The 9,641-nt window shown below is 40.9% G+C and overlaps 1 protein-coding gene across 1 annotated transcript in view; it reads right to left on the reverse strand.

Moving 5' to 3' along the window:
• LOC117248482 (gamma-adducin) overlaps positions 1–2,057 on the reverse strand; it is a 30,690-nt gene extending 28,633 nt beyond the window's left edge. The window contains exon 1 of the mRNA XM_033613609.2: positions 1,877–2,057. The gene's annotated coding sequence lies outside the window, so the exon portion shown is untranslated. The remainder of the gene's footprint in view (positions 1–1,876) is intronic.
• Between the last annotated feature and the right edge of the window lie 7,584 nt (positions 2,058–9,641).

Genomic DNA, 9,641 nt, shown 5'->3' on the forward strand with positions numbered 1-9,641 from the left:
CCATATGGTATACTGTATAGATGTACTTCCTTATGATAAATAATATAATATCATAGGAATTAGTTTTCAAATATTATATATATGGCTACAGCCTTGTCCGTTGCAGCAAATCAATAAAACTTCATGCCATGGGCGAAGCAGCTTTGATGAGCCATGCTGCTGAGGCACCACACAAGACAGTACCCCGCAATATACCTTGATCCATGTCTCAAACTCTGCTACATTGGGTCCTTGAATTTATAGGAATGGGGCTTGGAATATCCTTGAAAAGTCCTTGTATTTGATGATTAAGTAGGTGAGGGAAGCCTGTGTTTAGATTGCTCTCTCTGTGAAAGGTACTGTCTAACGTCACGATGAATATTTGGACAGTTTATATGATTTAGACCATTTACATAAACATCCATAATGTCAGACTCCTGGAAATTTTCTATTTCGAAAACACGATCAGAGCTCACTGAGCATAGAGGGAGCTTCATGTTATTCAAGAGCTTCCCTACTGTAGTTTTCCAGGAATGCTGTACATTAAATACATTTGCATTAAGCTGAACTTGCACACAAAGCTTTTGCATCAACCAAGCAGGGAAGGTTGGAGAAAGAAGAGAACTCACACCACAGAGTTTTTTATTTCTGCTACAAAACAATGGCATTGTTTTGATAACTTCACACAGAATATATCACTGCACAACTTGCTAAAAATGGTCCTGCTACACTCCCACAGCAGGGTGGGTGGCAACAACAGAGCACACTTTGAACCTGAAACAATTTACATTGTTACAGTTGGATCGGTGCCTTCACAGCTTTTGGGTGTAGAACCGCATTGGGACACACACATGCACGTAATCTCACACACACACACACACACACACACACACACACACACACACACTTTGCAGTGGTGTGGAAAGAGACAGACTTTGTGTACCTAAGTGGAGGAGCTGGCTTTAGTCCCTACTGTGGTTGTCTTTGGATGGCCTCCATGTTGGAGATCTAGTGGTTAGTGTGTGGTTCACTTTACTCAGCGCTGAGGTAGCGGTCTGGCAAACCGAGCCCACGTATGTTGACACATTTTAACCAACACTCTGGGAAAATGAAGTGCTGATTTTCAATTTCGTAATGCTGTAAAATCCCTGTAAACCTCTAACATTTATGCAAAAAGCTGACATTTACTACAAACTGGAAAATATCCAGATTTAGTGCTGTAAAAGAACTCCATTTATTATGAAATTCACTGAGCGAGAAGCTGATGATGACATCATAAAACTTAATCTAACACAAAATTCATAAAATGAAAACTGTGCAAAAAAGGAGAACAGGAACAATCCATTGCACGGGTGAGAGGTTTTGGGTCACGACCTGCCTTTTCAGTTTTATGGCTGTCTATAACTCACATCACCAGGCGCGCATATTATGAAATCCTGTTTCTGCCCCAGCCTCACATCTAAAGTCAACAAATGCTTGTTCGGAGTAATGTTTCTTTAGGGTGACGTTAATTGAAAGCAGCTGTTTGAAGCCTCGGCAGCTGGAGTTGACAGTGCAGCTGCAGACAGGCCGGTTAGCAATGAAGATCTACTACAATATTAAAGTCAGAATATGATGCAATCAAGTCTTAATGCAGAAAAAGTTAATGCACAAAAACTATGGACCCTTTGTCTTGATATTTTGGAAATATCACTATGCTCCATGAGAATTTTTTTTTTTTCACATGGACCGTAATATCTCTTATCAGCGCATTGAAAATAACCTCCTACCCTCCCAAAGTTCCAAAGCCCACAGATCACAAAACTGAACCATGCCACATAACTTATCTGCTTTGTTCTCAGCTCCAGCGAATGCCTGCGTCAGTGGGTAAAAAAAGGTAAAAAAGAATACAACTTACAGTGTTGGTCGTTTTTATAGTTATCCTGCAGGAGAATTCCTCAGGTTTTACTTCAGACTCCCACGGTTCCAGCAGTTGCTAGCTGTTTACATTATCACTTTGAAGAGGGTCATCTGGTTTCCCAGAAGAGAGACAACTGCTGCTTTGCCTCTGATCTTCTGAACTCCCTCAGCTCCTCTCTGACGGCGGCTGCCTATTCTCACAGGAAAGCAAGGAAACTTGTCAGAGGAGGTTCTGGAGACCAAGCGTTTAGATGGAACTGGACTGGGCTGAAAAAAATGGGAGGGACAAGCTTCCACCCCCAACACATATATCTATATATACTTTATCCTTCCTCGCTGTAACACTGGCTAATTTCCCCAAATTACGTCTTTTAAAGCCAATTTATTTTTAAGGCAATGCTAAATGTTTTATTAAGCAGGAATTACTCGCAAATCTGCTCTAACCATAAATGGAGAAAAACTGCAGCAGTCTCCTGCCAGGCATATTTTTTCTGTGCATATTGAGTGTGCTTCGTGTTTCTAAATATCGCTGTCGAGGAGGACATTGCACACAGTGAAAGCTTGCCCGCTATCACCTCCTCCCACATACTCTCCAACAGTGAGTGAGTAGGATGTGCTGCTCTCCCCTCTTTACTGCACCTTCTGAATGCATCAGGCATCTGAAGAGTGCATGCTGCTGCTGTGGAGAGGGTAGAAACGCAAGGTAATTACATCCTATAGGCAGTGAGTGACCATTTTATATAGCAACAAATGCCCAGTGATGATAAATGATCACGAGTATATGTGAGATGCATGCACTTGATAGTCGGTGTGGGTGCAGTTTGCCTTATCAAAATCGTAGGAGCACTTAAAAACCCATCAAGAAACACCAAGAGAGTGAAATGTGTTCACTTCTTGTGCAGATTCAAGGCTCTGCTATGATGTCTATAATATGATATTTATAATATTTATGTTCCTGATATACATAGATATTATCCATCTAATGAAAATCCAGATGTTTTGGAAGAGAAACCAACAGGAAGCTGCCCTCTGATGATTTTATTTGATTTGGCAGCAGCTGATGAGTTAAATTTAGACGTTTCTCTTTTCCTCCCCACTACGCCGTAGTTGTTGTTGTTGTCTTTGCACAGGCTGATCAAACATTCATTTCCTGAGCTTTCTGCAACTGCCGAACCACACCCACTGGGCGGCCCCAGCCAAAGAGTGCACCAAGCGGGGTCAAAGGTCACGGTCGGATAAAAACTAGCAATTAAAATAAACATCTACATGGTGAGGCACACACTTCCTCCATGCTGCCATAACTTTGAGCAGTCATTGCATTTTTGTGATACCAACACACACACACACACACACACACACACACACACACACACACACACACACAGAAAGTTTCTAAAATGATGCCATGTCTGGTAAAACTTGTCAAACAATATTCCTACACTACACTGCCATCTAGTGAGGACTCAGCAAACATAATGACAGTAAAAGATGTCACCTCTCCTCCTGCGTCTCCTCCTGTCACAAACACTTTCGTGCTCTATCTCTCATTTTGTCTTAGGACAGGCTGAACCAGTTATCTGGAAAATCAAGAAAATAAGAAGCTCGGGGCAGTGGAGGCAGGGAACGTCACTCTGTGGCTGGTAGCTTTGGGCGGTGTGGTTTTGTGCTTCAGTTTTGGGCAAAACATACTTCATTTTGATTCTGTGAGGAGTGTCAGTCAGATATGTGTGTTTCCTGACATGCTGGGGAGAGTGGAACTGCAAGAGTGCTTATTTCTTTTAAGTTATTTCAATAACTATTTTGTGTGATTAAGACTCTTAAATTAGTTTAATGAGAACACAAGTCCAGAAATGACAAAAAAGAAACGACACAACACGACTAACAATGGTGTACATTTATTTGTGACGTGAATCTCTTTGATGTTAGACAAATTTATCCAAATATATACAATAATCATACATATTAGAGGTCAACGAAGTCAGTCCTGCGCATATATTTTATAGCATATTGCAGAGAAATTCCAAAATCCAACTTTTTCATAGCAAATAGCTTTTTTTGCCCCCTAGCAACCTTTACCCGAATATCAAATTCATGAGTATTTAAGCATAAACATGACTTCAATATATGGAGGATCATCTTCAGGTCACAGAGAAAAGGGGTGACATGATCACAAAAATTGGCTACAACAGGACATCTTACAGCATATGAGGGAACATGTCAGGTATTTAGATGTAACAGATGTGACAAAAAAAACGACAAAAATAACTCATCTGACATAGACTGTTATATAAGCTCCACGAATGACTTTGAAACACATGAATGAAACTAATGAGCCGCGATGAGCTGAACTTTTCAAGAAGTTATTAAGATTGGATCAAATACATCTTCAGTTAAGACGTGGGGCCATTTCTTAGATCTGACTCCTACAAAAAAATAAGTAAAAAAAAAACAGATTTAGCGGTCTTGACAAGATACAAGAATATTGTATGGGGTTCAATGAGGTATTCATCAGTCACAACAAGCTGGGGCAAGCGATGAAACTAAAGAGGAGTCAAAAGAGCGGCACAAGTTATGAGATTCTTCAGCAGATATTTCACAGAGTAAAGCATTTGTACTGGTGACTGCGACTTGTCAGAAGCGCTGGCATCAAACGTGAGCATCACCTCAAAACATGTAACCAATCACACACACCTTTGAAAGGGTGGTATGAGTTGTGCATCACCTTAATCTAGCAGTGGAAGGATGATCATCTGATGGCTGTGGCAGAGAGAGTCTGGGACAAATGAGCTGCCTCTTGTCAGGAAGACGTGCTGAAGATGAGAGTTCTGGTTCTTTCTTGAGCTGCTTTCATGTAGGCAACAACATGAGCATGCACCAGTGTTTGACTCCGCTGCTGTTACTTATCACAGAGCCCAACAGTTTTGTAAATAAATCAAAGCCTCTCCCTCGGGGGCTACAGGGCTGTGGTCTTTGTATTCAAGAGTCTTTGCAGTGTGCCATTCTCGTGTTGTGCGCTCTTGTCATTCAAGACGTTCGCTTTGGTCATTTACAACACTAGCTCCTTCGGTAGAAACACACAGATAGGATGAAAATGTTAATCAGACTCCCCTCATTGACTGGCTGGACCGCTCTTGGCTCCCTGCACCCTCTAACCAGAGCTCAGTGCATGCCCTGCTCGCCACAGAGCAAAAGAAGAATGGCTCTGATCTAAAAGGCAAAGCCCCAGCTGGGGTTTTACTTTATGTTGGAAGGGAAGGGTGCTGTCAGACCATATTCCCAAGTACTTGAAGAGGCTGTCATGGGCACAAAGCAATTAACTGTTGTTGTGGTTGTGATGGAGCCAACTGGGATGCACTGTTGCCTTAATTATAGATGGATTTTGTCCTTTATTGATGTTATCATAACTGATAGCATAATTCGCAGCTTTCATTTTCAATAATTTTTTCCGTGCATATTATGTTAACATAATATCTGCAAAAATGGAAAAAAGCTATTCACTCCTATAATGGGATTCATTAGCTGTGTGCGCCAGGTAATTTGCTTGACAACAGACAGCACTATAGCATTAATATTTGAATGGTAGAGGACTCACTCCTAAAATGACCCTAGGTAGCCTAATGGCTGTTGCAGATATAGTGTAATTTCCTTCTGCAGCACCATAATACAGACAAAAATAGCCCCTTTCTTTAAACAATTATGCCTCTGTCATCCCAAACAATGCCAATGGACTCAGACAGGTTCACTCAGGAGGACATGAGGCACTTTTCCTAACTCCAGCACTCCGGCTTAGTCTGTCGTTGAATTACCCCCAATGCTGCGACACAGATTGCTAAAGCCAGCTAGTTTGAGGAGCCACAATATCTCCTGAGGTGACTCCGAACCTTAATTACCCCAGGAACAGAGGCATAGATGGATATCTAAGACAGCGTCTCACTGAGTACCGCGCTGCCTCAGAATCCCTGTAAGGCAATTACTACTTCTGCAAAGAATCAGGAGGCAAGGGTAAAGAAAGGAAAGCAAACTTCATTAAAATGAAAAGCATTAAAAGCATATCCCCTCCTGTGATCATCATTTTCTTGTCCTGCAGTTCTCTAAACCTGGCGGAAGCCCAGGCTCATAGAGGCATCAGACTAGAGTAGTATCAAACTGAGAGGGACTTTTTAGACCGCAAAGCCCCGCTAAAAGCTGCACGCACGCACGCACAGCTACACTCAAAGACATCATTGCTGTCATGTCATTTATAAGCTGAATTGACTCCTCAACTCTGCGAACATAACCTCGGCATTTGGAATCAAGCCTCCGTCTGCCTTATATTCATAGTTATGGATTAAAAACAATAACTGTCCAATAGTGGAAACCCCAGATCTGGAGCACGACCAGAATGTAATCAATTGTTCTTTGGCTCAGGGCCTACCTGCCCAGCTAATATCATGTTAATCCATTCATGCATTTTGAGATGTTTGGGAGAACATAATAACTAAGAGGCAAAGACATAACCTTGTTAGTGCAGGTAATAAGAGAGCTGGTTTGAGATAAATATTTAACACACACTAAGAAACTTTCTATATTTTCTAGGTCAGTGAATGGTTTCTAACATTGGGTTTTAAAACATAATTATTTTCTAGTTATTTCTAGTTGAATAACAAGGGAACATGTCATTAAAAGTTACTTTCACTGACTTTTAATGACTGAGATGATGATGTCGATGATCACTCCTCTGAGAGCTGTAATACTTTGATATGCTATATAAGTTAGCCATAAGAGTGATTCAAGAACTTTCTAATATAACACAATGTCGTGAAGGAATTTAATGTTCGGATGTGTGAAGGAGATTTTCTCAGACAGCGTGATTTGTTACCTCTTTATTGTCCCCAGAGTGCTCAATTATTTGTTTGATCTTCCTGGGCTTTTTCAAAGGAACAAAAGTATTTGTGATCTGAAATACCACGCTGAGTTTTTCACATAACACACCTGGTCATTTGGATTCATATCTGGGAGATCAAAAAACTGTTTTCGACATTGTCTCAGCTGAAACAAAGGGAATATTTTAGACTTGTTTGCAGCACAGTGTCCTCTCAACAGCCACATTTTGAATAAAGACATGTCTCCTTCTTAGATTAGGTGTTCCTGCGGAGGCAATTATGAAAAAAACTTTAGCGCATTTGTCTTCTGGTTATTTTCTCCCCCAAGATCCTTGAGGAGAGTGTTCAGACTATTCAGCTACAATGTGCGGCAGCAGCACATGCCCAGCTTGCACCTGGACTTGATCCCTTGGTGGCTCTTGATGTTGTTATCGTGGAATACTTGAGAGTTCTCACGGAGCAAGAAGACATTATGTTACTGTAGCAGAACCATTTGGCTCGGGGTTGTATTTAGTGAGGGGGGGGGGCAGACATGAATGGCTTATCTAACCTTAATTCAATGCTGTGTTTTTGCCGCCCCTCATCAGACTGCAATTTGTTCAAGGAGTCATGATTATGGTAACATTTTCATGGGTGTCAAGTGAGGGCAACACTCGGGAAAATATTAATTGTGTTGGAGCTTTACTTTTATGACATTTTCCCTCCTTTGTGTTTCTGATTTGATAAGAATATCTGTGGGTTCCAATACCAATTCTATCATACTATTTAGTATGCCAGAAAAAAGATTTAGTATGTCCCAATACATATGTCAGATTTTCGCAGTATGCAAGCCAGCATGCTTTCCTGGCTATTCTGACCCACAATCCTCTGTGCAGCAGACGATATGTCACATCGACTGAGCCGCAGCAAGTTGACATCGTACTGACAGCTCATTGACAGCTGATGGAGGCCACAGTTACGGATGACATTCAAGTGACTGATGACCAGTCGAATACATAGTAATTATAGAGACAGGAATGGTTTGGGTGATCAAAATAATCATAAAGATAACCAACAACAAAAGGACACAACTAGAAGACTAACAATGATGGAGAAATTACTATGTAATTTTACCCTCATGAATATGATACTGCGTGTTAGAATCTACAAGGTATGCATAACTTAAAAGTCTAAACTACATGTATTGCAAAATAACAAAAGCAGAGCTCTTTGGGTTGACCTCCGTGTCTTGCGAACTCGGCTAATGGTGTTTTGTTGTATTTCCAAGTAAAAGTTAAGATCTGCTGCATTCCATATGACATGCTTTTGTTTTGTTTTTATTTTACTTCAGATTTCACGCTACGGACTGCGACAGGTATATGAGCAAGGGAGTCAAAGTTTAAGGTGCAATGTTATGATGCTATAGTATGTCCCAACTGTGCGCATATTTTATGCAACAGGTAACCCCAGGGATGGGTTAGCATTTTACCACTCATGATACTCTCGTTTCAAAGTCAATGTTTTTTTGTTTTTTTTGGTTAGATCCCTGAAATAAGGTCTGTGGTTAACACAAGCTTAAGAGACTTTCATGTCTTGTCCTACTACATAAAATACATCAGTAAATACCCCAATCGTGAACTCTTTTGTGTGTCTTTTAAAAAAGGCGGTTGCTAACAAGAAGCTAAATGAGACTACAGAACGTCATCACACTGAGCCGCGCCAAATACAACTTTACAGTCTTGTTATGGCGGTGACGTTAGGTCATGCAACAGTAGTGTAGTTTGTTTATGGCCTAATGTTAGCTTTTTACCTCTGGCAGTTGCGTTTAGGCTTCAAGAATCATGAAAGTAGTGTTCATTTTTGAAGATCATCTTGCTGAACAAAACATGTAATTATCATAAATGTTCGTTTGCCAATGTCATTTTCAGCAATAATCCAAAATCCAGTGGAAAGATCCCATAGGCATTTTGACAAGGGAACCAGTGTGATGCTAACTTCTGCATCAGCCTACAGAAAAATGTCATCCCTGGGGCACTCTACAGTATGTACTTTGTAAGGACAGCTGCTGTGAAGTAATAAGAAAAAGTATGTTATTTCAGTGCAGCCTAAAAGTCTACAATCATGCTAACAGCTCTCTGAGGCTACTTAGGCACAGCAATGCATTGAGCTAAATGCTAACATCAGCATACTAACATGCACACAATGACAAGAACATGTTGATGTTAAGAAGGTATAATGTTAGCCCGTCTGTCTTGTGCCATCCTCTCCAGCTGTTGCCACGACAGTCCCTTCTTTTTGATCTCTTGCTCTGTGCTCCTTCTCCAGGTGCTTTTGGGTGTTCATCTTCCTCGCTTGCCTTGTGATTTCCATGTCAGTGCCTGCTGTTTTTCTTCTCAGTGAGTGACCAATCCAGCTCTACATTCTCCTTTTCAGCTGTATTTCTCTTGTCTTGTTTGGTGCATTCCCATGGGTTGATGTTGTTGATTGTTTTTGGCCAGGAGATCCCAAAGATGCGTCTTAGACAGTGATTTATGAATGTCTGCGTCTTGTTGATGATGTTGTGGTAGTCCTCCAGGTTTCAGATCTATACAGTAGTATGGTTGTGACGCTGGAGTTGAAGATTTTGAGCTTGGTCTTGAGTGAAATGTTTTTTGGATTTCCATATCTTGTTTTAGATGTTGAATGTTGTTTTTGCCATTCAAATTCTTTTCTTTACTTCTTTCTCTGTCCCACTGTCCACAACTATTACACCCCCCAGGTATGTGAATTGGCTGACCTCTTCCAATGACTGGTCCCCAACTGTTACAGGATTCATGCTTTGATTTATGCCATGATTTAAGGCATGATATGAAAACCACATCTGCCAATTAACACCTAACGAAAAGTACAGCTGAGGCTGATGGGACTATTACTGGTTTTGTA

The sequence above is a fragment of the Epinephelus lanceolatus genome, chromosome 17, assembly GCF_041903045.1.
Source record: "Epinephelus lanceolatus isolate andai-2023 chromosome 17, ASM4190304v1, whole genome shotgun sequence".
Taxonomy (NCBI): Eukaryota; Metazoa; Chordata; class Actinopteri; order Perciformes; family Serranidae; genus Epinephelus; species Epinephelus lanceolatus.